Raw genomic sequence first — 14395 nt, forward strand, 5'->3', positions numbered from 1 at the left:
AATAGATTCCAGGTAGTGGTCATATATCTTCCCCATGGCAATCTGTAAAATAGGTGTGATCATTATAAAAAGAGTAAAGAAAAGGTTTCTACAAAGAGTGCCTTTCTGAAGATGACTACATGTTTCATAGTAGACAAAAAAATTAGCATGTCGCCCTATACCAAAGATATTCACAAACACAAAAATACATTTTTTATTTCACACATATAACAGACACTCATTGCAGAATGCTGTCCTCAGAGCATGACAGCCATGACCATTTAAATGAAAGAAGGTGTGATTACACACAGGAATCCCTCATGTTGGGCTTATTGAGGTTCCCTCACGGGAGGCATGTCATGAGACTCTCACCAAAGATTCTTATGACCTCATAGAACCCCTCCTTGTGCCATGGAATCCTGCCCTAGCGACATGTGATCTCTAAAGGTCCTAGTGTGGAGAGTGAAAGACTAACTGAGGGGATGGATATTCTACCTACACAGCCATGGAGGAGTCTTCATCCATGCTGAGGTGAGACTTTTTGGTGACATGATTGTTTGGGGAGGGTCACACATTACTGGAAGTACACCCTCATGTGTGGTGCTACAAGTAAGCTCAATACATTCATTAGTTCACCAGGCTAGCTACGATAGAGATAGTTACTTTGGCCTGTCATTGCTGCCCCACCTGGGGTGAGCACATGTTTGTTCACAGCTCTCCTGGGAAAGTTCGTGGAATACCACATTATTGTAATGGATTATACCAACTTTTCAGTAGCCAAGGAAAGTCAAGAGCTCAGAGAATTGAGATTAATTCTGTTGCCCTTTCCCTCTCCCAATCCATCATCCATCAAAAGTTCATTTAAGAGCTGTCCCAGCTCTTGGTGGGGATTGGTGGGGGACCACACCTAAATCACCATCCCTCCATCTTTCTGTTTCTCACTCATTCCCCAGCAGCCACAAACAGAGTGGCTGGCAGTCTGCTGGGGGAGGGATATGTGCCAAGCTAGTCTGGAGTCTGAGCCCCTGAGATCCATTTCTGCTGATTGAATCCTTCCCAGAGCAGAGAGCAGCTCTGCCCATTTCAGGTATGCATGGGGCAGTAGGCTCATCCATTCTTATATTCCGTCGTTCAGACCTGCACTTCATTATGGACTCCGTAAGAATTACAGCCATTCCGGGCTGTCCTCTACTCCTTTGCTCTTTTATTAGCCATCAACACAAATGCAATGTAAATAATTTGCAGCTGTTGGGAGAAACAATTAATCTCCCTTTTCCTTAATTAAACCTAGGGGCCTACTCATTAGAAATGTGTAACAAGCAGACACCAGGAGTTCACCTAGAGTTTTGGATCCACTGTGCCACCTGGCTCAATGCAGGCATGTTTCAGGTTTCAACTCTGGCTTAATCACCTCTGGGTGGTAATAGGTGAGTCAAGGAGCCTCTCAGAATTTCAACGCCTTCAACTACAAGATGCAGGTGATGATGTCACACACAAGACATCCTGTCACTCAAATATCCCGAGCTGGATTCAAAACCTCTGTCTTTTCATTATTCAGATTCCTGTGGCCTCTGGGCAGGGCTAGCATCTGCATGGTAGGGGGTTTATAGACTAACTTGAAAACTGATGCTGCTCCCTCATCAGTGAAGGCTGATTTCCTTCTACCTACAGGTCTGCCTTCCTTTATTCTTGTCATAGCTGCTATCAGTCATATGGCTACTTCATTATAGGCATTTCATGCCTATGGGTTGACTAATCCTCTTTTACATTCATTTATTCATCTATCTATTTATTTAGTGTATCTACATGTGTGGGCATGCTTGTGCCGTAGTCCATGTGTGCTGTTCAGAGCACAACAGAGAGTTCTCTCCTTCCACTGCCTGAGTTGTGCGAGTCAAACTCAGGTTCTCATGCTTGGCAGCAAGTACCTTTTCCCACTGAGCCATCTTGCCAGCCAAGGCTCATTAGCCTTACAACAATTACAGTGGTGAGAATTTGTATCTCACTTCACAGGAGAGGAACTGGGACTCAAAAGGGCTTAACTGTCCCACTTGGAAAATAAAAAGGCAAACATGCATGGAGTTGTCTGTCTTTTCCCCCACATTATAGTTTCCTCAAATCTTCTTGTTTTTTTTTTCAAGTTTGACTGATGTTTTCATCTTTATATGTAAACAAAAATAATGTCTATGTTTTGTCTATAGAGCAAATCCATAGCGTTGCAAACCAATAACCATTAATAGTGTCATGGTTTGAATGAGACTGTTCTCTATAGGTTAATGTTTTTAATAAATGTTCTCCAGCTGGTAGACCTGTTTCAGAAGGATTAGGAGGTGTGGCCTTGTTAGAGGTGGTGTGGTTACTTGGGGAAGGCTTTGAGACTTCAAAGGATTCATGCTACCCCAAGTATGTTTCTGTTGCTATCCTCTGTGCTCTCTCTGCTCTCTCACTCTCACTCTCTCTCTCTCTCTCTGTTCTCTCTCACTCTCTCTCTCTGTTCTCTCACTCTCTCTCTGCTCTCTCTCTGTTCTCTCTGCTCTCTTTCTCACTCTCTCTTTCTCTCTCTCTCCCTCTCTCCTTCCCTCCTTCCCCCTCTCCTTCCAGCCTACTGACTAAGATGTCATCTCACAGCTGTTACTTCCACTATCCCTTTGCTTCACCATCTAACCCTTTGAAACTATAAGTCCAAATTAAATATTTTCTTATAAGTTGCCTTTGCCACAGTGTTTTATCCCAATGATAGTAAAGTAACTAAGACACAGAGCTAAGGCAGGTATTGCCTATTTAGTACACCTAAAATTGTAAATGAATTACTTTTACTTAGCAGTTCAGTGGTCATTTCAAGAATAACATCTACTCAGTGGAAATCAAATGGATCCCTTATTCTCTTATTATGTGGATCAAGATTCTTTTAGCCTTGCAACATATTGGAAGCAGCCTCTTTCTTAGACATTTTTGTTCTATGACCTTAATAATTGAGTTAGATTTCTACTGAGAAATGAACAGGGACTTCCCCACTACTCAGTGGTGTATAAACTTTTAAATAATTCCACCTTTATCTATTCCCTGCTTATAAAACAGATGTTTATTTCTCAAGTCATTTATGAAAAATTCAAGAAAGAGTTTAGGTAAATGTAATACAATTATCATTCAAACACCAATAAACATAAGCTCCCCATCAATTTAATGCTTCCACATACCTGAACTTTGGCCTCACCTTCTCAGGGATATCTAGCCTGGACACACACACATACACACACACACATACACACACACACACACACACATGTATATGTACACATGCACACATACACTAGCCATAAACTATACAGAAAGCATTCTGAGCATTGAGTATAATAGGGAAATTAATTTTAAAAATTGGAAAAAAATTCAACATCTCTGTATAATCTATATATAAATATATCTATCAAACGACAAGTAGATTCCTCAATCTGCTAAACAATGTTTCCACATCCTAAAACTAACGTCATGCTTAATGCTAAGGACTGGACGTCTTTTTCATATAGACAGTGACAATTTAAGGATGTCTACTCTTCAGCTACGATGACATTTTACTGGTGGTTCAAACCAATCCAATAAATAAGAAAAAGAAACAGTTTGCAATGGAAAAGGTGAAACTGTCTTTTTACACACACACGCAAACTTGATCTCCAGTTTCAAGCCTCTGTATGCTGACACATTCCAATGAGACTTAAGAAGTGCATTCTGTAAAGTCCTAAGAAACAGTCAATAAAACAACACAATAAAATAAAAGCACCATTTGAGGGTACTAAGTATAAGGGAAACTGCCAATAAACAGTACTGTTATAATAGTATCAAACCCACAAAACCCTTAGGAATAACTCTCACAAAATGCATGTGAGGCCTCTGTGCTCTAAAATTCAGGCTTCTGCTGAGTGAATTCAGAGACCTGAATGTAGAGACAGTGTTCATGAATTAGGAGTCTCAATAGAAACATGGCTAAATGTCCCCAGAACTGACCTATAGAGCCAAAGAAACTGTATGGATACCATCTCAGGACTTGGGAGAGGAAACAAGGGATAGAGTTTAAATGTCTTTAAAAAGTACCAACAGGAATTTTTATTATCAAAATTTAAAATCCATGTTAACAAGAAAGATAAATTGCCAAAATAATTTTGAAAAGAACAAAGTTGGGATATTTATACTACTTGATATTAAGAATTATTGAAATGCTGTGGAATCAAGATAGTGCAGGCATTGATAAATAGGTAGGCATCTAGCTCATTGGAAAGATCTAAGTCCAGTAACAAACACATCTCAGGGGGGAATCCACTACCCACAAAGGATTCATTGAGGAATGGATAGACTTTTCATTAAATGCTCCTGAGGGATAAGATATTTGTACACCTAAAAACAAACTTAATCTCAATCTTACTATACCTCATCCATAACAATTGTCTCTAAACAGAACTTACATAGCTCTATGCATGTAAATTAAAATTATAAAATTATTATAAGAAAGTATAAAAAAAAAAAAACACTCTAGTGAGCCAGTCAGTGGTGGTGCACACGCCTTTAATCCCAGCACTTGGGAGGCAAAGGCAGGTGGATTTCTTAGTTCAAGACCAGCCTGGTCTACAGAATGAGTTCCAGGACAGCCAGGGCTACACAAAGAAACCCTGTCTCGAAAAACCAGAAAAAAAAACCACTCTAGTGTACTTGGATTAGATTACTAAAAGGGACATGAAATATACCAGATAAAATAAAATATTGGTAAATAAAATATTATAAAATAACAAGCTTCTTTTAAAATAAATCATTCCTCAGGAAAATAATTTTTAAGAGCCACAGAAGGGAAGAAATTATTTAGAGAACATATCACATCAAAGGCTTGGATCCAAACTATATAAACAATATTCAGAATTCTCTGAGAAGAAGATAAACAGTCTAATAAAAATGACCAACAACTAAACAGAGCTGTCATCAAATAAATATATAAAGATAAACTATGAACATGGAGAGATACCCAGGCTCGAGGGATATCAGAGGCATTTACATTAAAGGTACAGTAGGGTCTCCGCCTTCTGCTACTCAAGTGGCTGCAGCGAAGGAGGCAGTTCCACACTCAGATGGAGCAACTGGGATTCTCATTGCTGCTACTAAGAATGCAAAGTGATATAAAAAAATGATACAAACAGTTTAGTTAGGACTCTGTTTGCTTTTATAAAACTACAATCCAGTAATTCTAATCCTATATGATTTACTCTTGACAAATTCAGACATAACTACACAGAAGACCTCAATATGATCATAAAGCTTTTATTCAAGATACTGTCAAACTGAAAACCAATGGGTGTGTCCAGATAATGGACACTCACACAGCAATATAAATAGATCAGATGCTGATACCTGGGGGAATTGGGTCAACTTCCAAACCACTCATTGGTGAGCGAGGTCAAACAGGAAGGCGGCATGCTATTTGGTATCATTCTCTAAATTTCTAGAAATGCAAAAGTGTAAGGACGGATGGGACAAGGAGCTTGCTGGGATGAGAGAGCTGCTTTCTATTTTGATTGCGGTGGTTACAGCATTTACATGGTCATTTTTCAAAACGCATGGAGCAACAGTTAAAAGGGCGAATCTTTTTCTGTATAGACCTCGCCTCACTATGTGGAGCAAGAATACATGTCTTATCCTCAAAGGACTGTCGGCTTAAGAGAGAATGCATGATAACTACCATGTAAAAAAAGGACAAGCAAGAAGAAACAGACTTGAGCTAAAGAAAAATATCAGAGCACCAAACCAGACACAGTAAGACAGCATTTATTCCAGGATGAGGACTCTGATGGGCAGATATGAACCTGTGGTCATGCAGCGATCCTGGTGAAAATCAGTGGGTCTCAAGGAAAACACAAAATAAAACAAACAATGAAACAGATCAACAACAGTAACAGGAAAAATGTCATGTATGCAGGAAGTAGACATATAAGAAAGTGAATGGATACTGGGGCAGAAGGGAGATCGGGTAGGTTATAATAATCAGAATCCATATTATATAGGTATGAAATTATCTGAGACAGACAGATGACAGAGAAAGGAATGAGAGGACAGAAGATTATTGAGGACAGAAAATATCAGGGACAGAAACAAAACCAGACAGACTGAGAGAAGGAAGAAGGGAGGGAGGAAGGGATGGGGAGAGAGGAAGGGGGAGGAAGGGAGGGAGAGTGGAGAGGAGGGGAAGGGGGAGGAAAAGGGAAAGGAAGAGGGAGAAGGGGGAAGAGAGAGTATAAACCAAATAGGGACAAATGAGGGGGAGGATATCAGGTAAGGGAGCTATGGGTAAAGCACTTAGGATGCTACAGAGATGTGTGTAGTTGTGTTTGGCCAGAGAACAGGAGGATCTAGGCTAACCACTAGGGTGAACTGCCAGGAAGCATCCACATAATATAGAAATCATTTACAAACAAATAATTCATAAGCTACTTCCAAATTCTGGCTCCCTGGGAAATCGATGAACTACCTCCTATCCAGGAACAAAACATAGGTAATTGATGCTTGTAGCCTGACTGGGATTATTCATTCACTCCCCTTTTGTACCATTGGAACCTTGAACAAAATACTTTGCCTGTTTGTTTCCATATGCCAAGGCCAGTCCGTTCACGCATGGCCTGGTTTAGATGTAACATCAGAATTGACCTTGTATCATTTCCCACAGGGTAGTGTTCCTGTTTGCTGCACACACCTTTTGGAGGGTGGCCCATCACATCCTGTCCCTTTAGGTCTGCTTCTTGCCTGTCCTGTCTCTTCTCCATGTTTCAGAATTTGCAAAATACCTGTGTCTTTGCAATTGGAGGAGGAGGGGCGCCAGTGTAATGTTTGCGCTCCATTTACAGAGAAATTAGGTCTCACCACCCAATGCTTCTTTAACTGGAGCACAGAGCATTTCTCATGGGAGCATGCTATGCTCCTCTCTTTGCTTCTACCTCTGAAAAAGCATTTTAATGCTCCCAAAAGCAGCAAAGCATTGTGGCTGGGGGGAGAGGGGGGCCTGGCAGTTACCTTTTGACACTTTCTCCTTCTAACATTAAGTTATCTGCCCAGAAACTATTAGCTCTCAGAACTCTAATATCAGTTCCTGTGTAAAGCTGAGTATAAGGTATGGTTTATGGTGGCAAAAGCTTTCAAAGGGTTAACTATACTCTGTCTACTATGGTGTACTCATTGCCAACTGGTCTGTTGCATGCCATGTCCCAGTTCACCTTCTGGTCTGATCTTCAGATAGCTGTTTAAGCCAGGGTGGCCATCACATCCACGAGGAAATGGATAGATGTCAAAGACTAGGCTGATTGTATCATGAAAATTTTGAGGCTCAGAAACTATAATTTATTTGCGGATGAGCATACAACACTGAAGTTTCTAAAGAGTTTGAGCCGACATTCATGGAATGATCACTCAAGGTTTGGGGGAAATTGAGAGCTCACTTAAATCAGGGAAGCCAACCTCTAAGAGGATATAAGATTAGGGTGTGGTCCTAGAGAGGAAGGCTGCATCCACCCTAAATGGAGAGCTATAGAAGGCAACCATCCACTCTGCTTCCCAGCCCTGTGCCCAGCTTCCTCTTCAATGCACACCAGCCTGATTATGAATGAACTAAAACTATTAGTTCTTTTTAAAACCACTATTTTCTTCTTAAAATGGTTTTTGGTGGGTGTCACTTCTTGCAATGATTCCTTACAATAAATATGGTCACATTAAAAAAAAAAAAAAAAAGTACTTCTTTGCCTGCTTCAGAATGGTGCTGTCTAGAAAAGATTTGCTAGATTTTTCAGTCCTGGGCTCCTTCACCAGCTTCCCTCAGAAAAGTATAGCCATCTGATGCTACTCATTTGTGTTCATTTCTTCCTCTCCTCAAATCCCTGCCTCTCACTCCGCCTGTCCATCCTTCCAGATTAAGTCAGGCTCTAAATCCCGCATAGCCCTCTGTACTTCCATATCACCCTGTTCTGCCTATCTCATGCCTAATGCATATTTACTAGCCCCTTCCTAGCATTCTTCTCCATGAACCATGCTAAGCCTTGAGGGTAAGCAGCCTCTTGGATTTGAGGAGGTCTGTAGCTCCCGACAGTTTCCAGGATATTAGAAATCACTGGTCAATGAAGCAGGCACTCCTTTACCTTCTAGGCACCTCCAAGATGGCACATGGGCAATGTCTGATTACAATAGGTATCCAACATCACCCAGATACAAAGAGGGGATGTGTTGCAAGCCTTAAGGTAACCCTGTCAGTTAATGAGAGGCAATGTGCTCTGCTGGAAGTTACCAATTAAAGCGTTTTAAATCCGAACTCCATGTGCATAGCTCACACATGCTAAAATCCACAAGAAAGGAGTCTTATTTACACTGCTTTAAATGTGTTGGAAGTATTGTGGGAAGGATGGCTAAGTCATTAACCCTCAGCTGGTAGGGGGCTTTTCCTGAAGGTGGACCTTCTCTTTCCCTTCTGCTCTATCCCCACCACCACCTCTCCCCTTTCTCTCTTTTCATCAACTTACCCACTATTTGTGTTTTCCTCTCATCTTTTCTATTCTGTCCACAAATAATTGTGTAGCGTATTGAGCACTTTCAAAATTGTTAACTGCGTGTTAGTGTCTTAGTTAGGGTGTTACTGCTGTGAACAAACAGCATGACCAAGGCAACTCTTATAAAGGACAGCATTTAATTGGAGCTGGCTTACAGGTTCAGTCCATAATCATCAAAGCAGGAAGCATGGCAGCATCCAGGACGATGAGGGGCTAGAGGAGCTGAGAGTTCTACATCTTCATTGAAAGGCAAACAGGAGAAGACTAGCTTCCAGGCAGCTAGGAAGAGGATCTCCAAGCCCACCCATACAGTGACACATTTCCTCCAACAAGTCCACACCTATGCCAACAAGGCACCACCTCCTAATAGTGAGAGTCCCTGGGCCAAGCATATTCAAACAACCACAGTTAGTAATAACAAGATGACACTATCCCACATAAATAGTGGATATGAAGAAAGGTAGAAATGTATACATTCTAATGTTATATATACTGTTAGAACTGTGAGTTTTGAGCTTGTCTCTATACAAAACACTTGGACAATTAATCAAAGTTCACCCTGAATTGACCCCAAGGTAGAATGGAAGGAGTGCTGAAATGTATAGATTCAATGAAATCCCAATCAAAATTCCCATGACATTCTTCTCAGAAATAAGCAAATTCCCCTAGAGGGAATAGGGAACCACAAAGGAGTCTAGATATCCAAAGTCAATATGACCATAAGCACCTGGAGGGATTACCTTACCAGATTCCTATCCATAATATGCAGCCACAGTAATAAAAGCACGTATCATGAAAACAGACATGTAGACTAATAGAACAAAACAGAAGACCCAACCATGAATGCATGCAACTACAGCCATCTGCTATTTGACCAAGAGGCCAAAGTATGTGCTAGAGAAAGAGAGAAAAAAAAAACCCAAATAAACAAAGTAAAGCATCTTTAACAAATGGTGCTGGGAAAACCGGATGTCCACATGCAGAGCGGAATTAGACTCATATCTATCAGTACACACAAAACTGAAAAACGCCAGATGGATCTAAGACCTCAGAGTGAACTCCAAAATACTGAAAGTGCCAAAAGAAATCATCCACAGGACCCTGTAAGAGATGAGGCTAGGGGGAAACTTTCTGAATAGGACGACATTCACTCCAGAAGTAAGGCCAACCACTGACAAAAATTGACCTCGTAAAATTAGAAACTTCCTGTCTAGCACAGAAAAAGTTAATTGAGTGAGTTGCTCAGAGTGAGACAGAATCCGTGCTAGTTTCAAATTTCTAGTGCTCCATAACAACAGAATACCTTCACCAAATCTTTCAACTCTCTTCTTCACACAAGAAAGGTAAACCACAACCCCACAGGCTTGTTAGGAGAGCAACTGCCAAATCTGGCTCAAAGGTGCATGACACCTCACAGGTCCCTAAGACGGCTCAAATCCACAGCTTGAGATCAAGGCAGAGACAAGGTTTAGGATGCCCCCCAATATAGATACTCTGTAATTGAAGTCTTTGTTTGAATAAAGAAGCCTTACTTCACAGGGCCTGGAAAAACCAGAGTCCCTGAAGGAGGCCAGGAGCTGCTCAGGGAGGGATGGGGTAGAATAGGAGTGGGGGACACTGCACTGCTTTACGTCCCTCTTCAGTTGCAGGAACCAGCTCATTTTTCCACACAAAACGTCTTACCTACTGAACAACGTTATTGGACTAAAGTGTGCACTAAATTGTTATATCTGTAATTCCCCAAGATTGTTATTACTTCAATATCTCATACTTCACTGCATTTTAAACATTTGAACTCCTAAAACCCGACAGTAACTTACTTTCAAATTTATGCTCCTGAAGATAATTGTCTAAACCTCTTCTGTTATTGCCAGAATCAGACCAGAGCCATCATGTAATTAATCAGAAGCTGATGCTACTGAAGACCTACTGTGTGCTAGGATTCACAGCAACACCTGCCTAAATCTACCCTACTACCTTGTGTGAGGGCAGCATTAGTCTTACTTCATGGACAAGGGCATAGAGATCCAGAAAGTTTAAAGGATACAAACATTCATGGTCCCTTAATGGAAGAGATCATATTTCCATTCCAGCTTCTTCCTCCTAACTATAGTTAAGCATACCAGCAGGAATTTATTTCCATTTCCTGTGGGTCAAGCTTTGGATCAAGTGCTTAGTAGGGCATAACAAGATAACATCGCCAAAACCAAATGCTGCCCGAATGGCAGTTAGGACAGCCCAGGGATGCAGAAAACTGTCTATGTCTAAATCTGCATATATACATATATTCTGGCATTGTGCAATCTATATAATATTATGGAGAAGAAAGGGAGGAGGGGGCAAAGATATGTATGCTTATTCCAGGAATTGATTCATGCATTGAACATTCTCAGGGGTTAGCAAATCAGAAACTATAGGGAGGCCAGTAAGCAGGCAACTCAGGGAGGAGAAAAATGCAACAGTCCTAAGACAGACTTTCATCCTTTCTCGGAAAGGTCAGCCATTGCTATTAAAATGCATGTCAGTGAGGTTCATCTCTATTAAAACTAACTAAGTGTAGATGTTAGCTAGATCTAAACAAGCACATGTTAGCCCTCAATAGGAGTGCTAAAATACCTAGCCACTAAAGCTCAGCCAAGATGAGTCTGTACAATGATAGCTTCCACCTGAGGCAGAGGCTTGGCTGGGAATGTGGATTCTTCTTAACCTTAGGCAAAGACACGATATTTTCATTTCTCTACTGGCAAACTAATAAATAAAACCTTTGTGGCTTACACCGTCAACTTTGTTCTAGAAAAGATCCAATGTGCATGATACATTTTTATTGTGAATTCCATCCCATGCCTTAGATCCTGAGATGTTCGAGAAGATGGATGGCAATTATCTGGTTTACAGTATATTCACTGCAAAGTACTCACCTGCCTCTCAGTGCTTCAGAAAGAAAACACTGGCAGGCCAATTTCACTTCTTATTTATGGGAGCTGTTATCTGTGTTTCTTCAGCTCTGGCTTAGAAGGGAAAGGATATCAGAGGTAGAGAGAATGGTAAAAAGAAATGCTCCCCCCTCCAATATATCATGATATTAAAGCTGAAAGCCAAATACGCTGGGTCATTCTCATATTTAGTTCTGAGAACAGCACAGCTGATGAGAACATTCCAGTTTTCATAAGAATCCTTGTGTTCTTGCCTGTTCAGTTTAGCTCTGCTTAGGCAGCAACTGAGCCAGGGACTCTGATTCTCTCCCAAGATGCATCGTGAGACTGAGTTAGATCCCCTTCCATGTCCTCCCACAACCTCTGGCTATCTCCAGCATAACCTGGATGGCACTGCATGGAAATCACCCTTTGTGTCTTTCCTCTATGGTAAGGAAGATATTGGATCATTTCTGTCCCAAACCTAGGACAAGAGTTCTCAAAACATGGCCATGCATACTTGGGAGGTGTCCCTGAGACCCTTTCTGGAGGTCACAAGATCCACAAGATTTTCATTAAAGCACTGCAGTGCTATCTGCCTCTTTTGCTTTAATTCTCTCTGAGGGGGTAATCTCAGGGAGTGTGATATTGTCGTAGACAGACTGCAGACTCAGATATGAAAAGCCAGCTGGCTTCCTCTGAGCCAGACAATACTGACATTTGCAAAACTGTGAAACAATGGTGCTCTCCACTCTTTAAAATTTTTTGATATGGTAATTTTCAATAAGAAGTATGTTATTTTGCCTATACTATGGTTCATTGTGTTTATTTAAAAATGAAGCAGTAAATAACATACATATTTAATATTATGAGCTTTAATAACTAAAGTAGTAAATAGAACTGCTTAAAACTGTAAGAAAACAAAATCTTCTAGGGGCTACTAATATTATTTAGGATAATCAAACTGTTTCAAGACAAGAAAGGTTGCTATGCTGCCTGGGAGAGGATTTGAAAGGAGTAAAACAACTCAAGAAGGAAGGAAGGAAGAGTGAGAAGAAAGAGCATAAGACAAAGGAAAGAGACAGAGAAAGAGGGGGAGGAAGGGATGTAAAGTCACCAGTGCAAGGTTCCCATTGTCAGCTCTTGAATTGAACTCCCTGGGGTGAAGCATATCCCTGTAGTGACTGTAGCCCTGAGCAGTTCTGACCAGGAAAGGCCACTGCTTGAGCAATGAGCTCTGCATATAGCTTCTCAGACAGCAGGCAGGTAGAGCCTCTGACTCTTGGGGAAAGACGGGGGTCCTTTCCTTTTGTATGAACTGGAATATGTGCAGCAGAGAGAGAGAGAGAGATTGTTTGCAATCACAGCTCCTAGATCTCTTACAACCTAGTTGTAGAAACAGCCACACAAAGTTGTAGGAGTAGCCACGCATAAGCCATTCCCTACCAAGGATGCCAAAGGTTAAGCGCATCATGGTGAATTTCTGAAGGGAATTTGGCTCCTGCATTTTCAGAGCACTTGACAGGCAATGATCATGTGTTACAAGAGAAATCATGGTGGTAGCAATTTTAAAGGCACTGAAAGCATTCATTTCTCACAGAAGTAAATAGAAAAGGTATTTTTGAGACTCTCAAAGCCTAAGATATCCTTCCCCAAATTGATGCATAGGACCTCTGTTCTCACTGATACTGATCATGGCATCTGTCATAGGGGTGATGTTCCAGGAATGTGCATTGAAAGATCACCAATGAATGACAAGCTTGTACTGCTGATGCTAATTATCGAGACAAAATTCATCTTCAGTGGTTCTTCTCAAATGAGTAAAATTGGCCTAACCCAGATTTCTGGTTTGGAAGTGTGTAAGGGCAACTATTGATTGATTAATTTTAGATTGTATATACATTAATACCTCTGGAAATAACTAGATTAAGGGTCAGGGAAAACACAGATGGTAGGATGAACAGAGTAAATGAATGATCATGGTAGATGGTAGATATAGTCCTAGAAGGGCTCTAGCAAGGAAAGAGGAGAATTCCACAACATTTCAAAGTTCCAGGACAAAGTCTAATGCCTAAGTCACAAAGACTATATACTCAATAGAAATTAGGGCTGTGAACAGAAAATGCATATTGCCTGGTACAGAGCTCATGAAATGTATGAGCAATAACTTGACTTGGGAGTGGGGTAAACCAAAAGACTCTTATGAATATGCAAAGACAAGTAGAATTAGATACCACAGAGCTCATTATGTTGAGCTTCAGATGGGTGCCTTGCCATTGATGGCATGCCATTTGGTGTGTTGTATAGTAATGAAAATGAAGATATTTATAAAGATAGTAGCATGTTAATTCTTAGAATGTTTTCTCAAGTCATTTAAAAAATAAGAACTGACGTTCTTAGCTGTGCTGCCTCTCTCCAGTGAGCATTCAAGAGACACAATCTGTTTCCTACTGTGCCTTCTACAAAGGATGAGGGTGACATTCCTTGGATGCCCAACTGGCATTTTGTGGAGTTAAGAGGGCTCTTCCAATTCTGTTCAGCTCCACAAAACCAACATGAGATTAAACACGCTTTTACTGGAGAAAAAGATTATGTATTAAGAAACTCAAAGGCAGACCCGTGGCAACCTAGGAGGAAACAAAGCCTGTCAGGACCCTTAAGTTCAAAGCTTGCATGCAGAGGCATACTACCTTCAAGAGTGAGTCTGCCTGAGCACGCTCAATACAGTCAGCCTCAGCCATTGGCTGTGAATACCAAGGAAAGATGATCAAGGTATTTATGTCACTACCTAGAACTTTGCCCTGCCTTTAGGGACTCTGACATAATGGAATCTATATGATACATCCTCAAACCTTAACTTTAAAAACTATACCCAAATATTATTCTTTCATTTGATAAATACTTATCAAGCACTTGTTATATGTAATATCCTGTTCCAGGCAT

General features: G+C 40.8%; 1 protein-coding gene and 1 long non-coding RNA gene across 2 annotated transcripts in view; one reads left to right on the plus strand and one right to left on the minus strand.

Moving 5' to 3' along the window:
* Positions 1–14395, minus strand: part of Clstn2 (calsyntenin 2) — a 593894-nt gene that overhangs the window by 367580 nt on the left and 211919 nt on the right. The window lies entirely within an intron of this gene.
* On the plus strand, positions 397–5908 carry LOC116073393. Its single transcript, XR_004111786.1, has 2 exons — positions 397–510; positions 5614–5908. It is a non-coding gene; the product is annotated as an uncharacterized LOC116073393 (long non-coding RNA).

This window comes from Mastomys coucha, unplaced genomic scaffold (genome assembly GCF_008632895.1).
Source record: "Mastomys coucha isolate ucsf_1 unplaced genomic scaffold, UCSF_Mcou_1 pScaffold23, whole genome shotgun sequence".
NCBI lineage: Eukaryota > Metazoa > Chordata > Mammalia > Rodentia > Muridae > Mastomys > Mastomys coucha.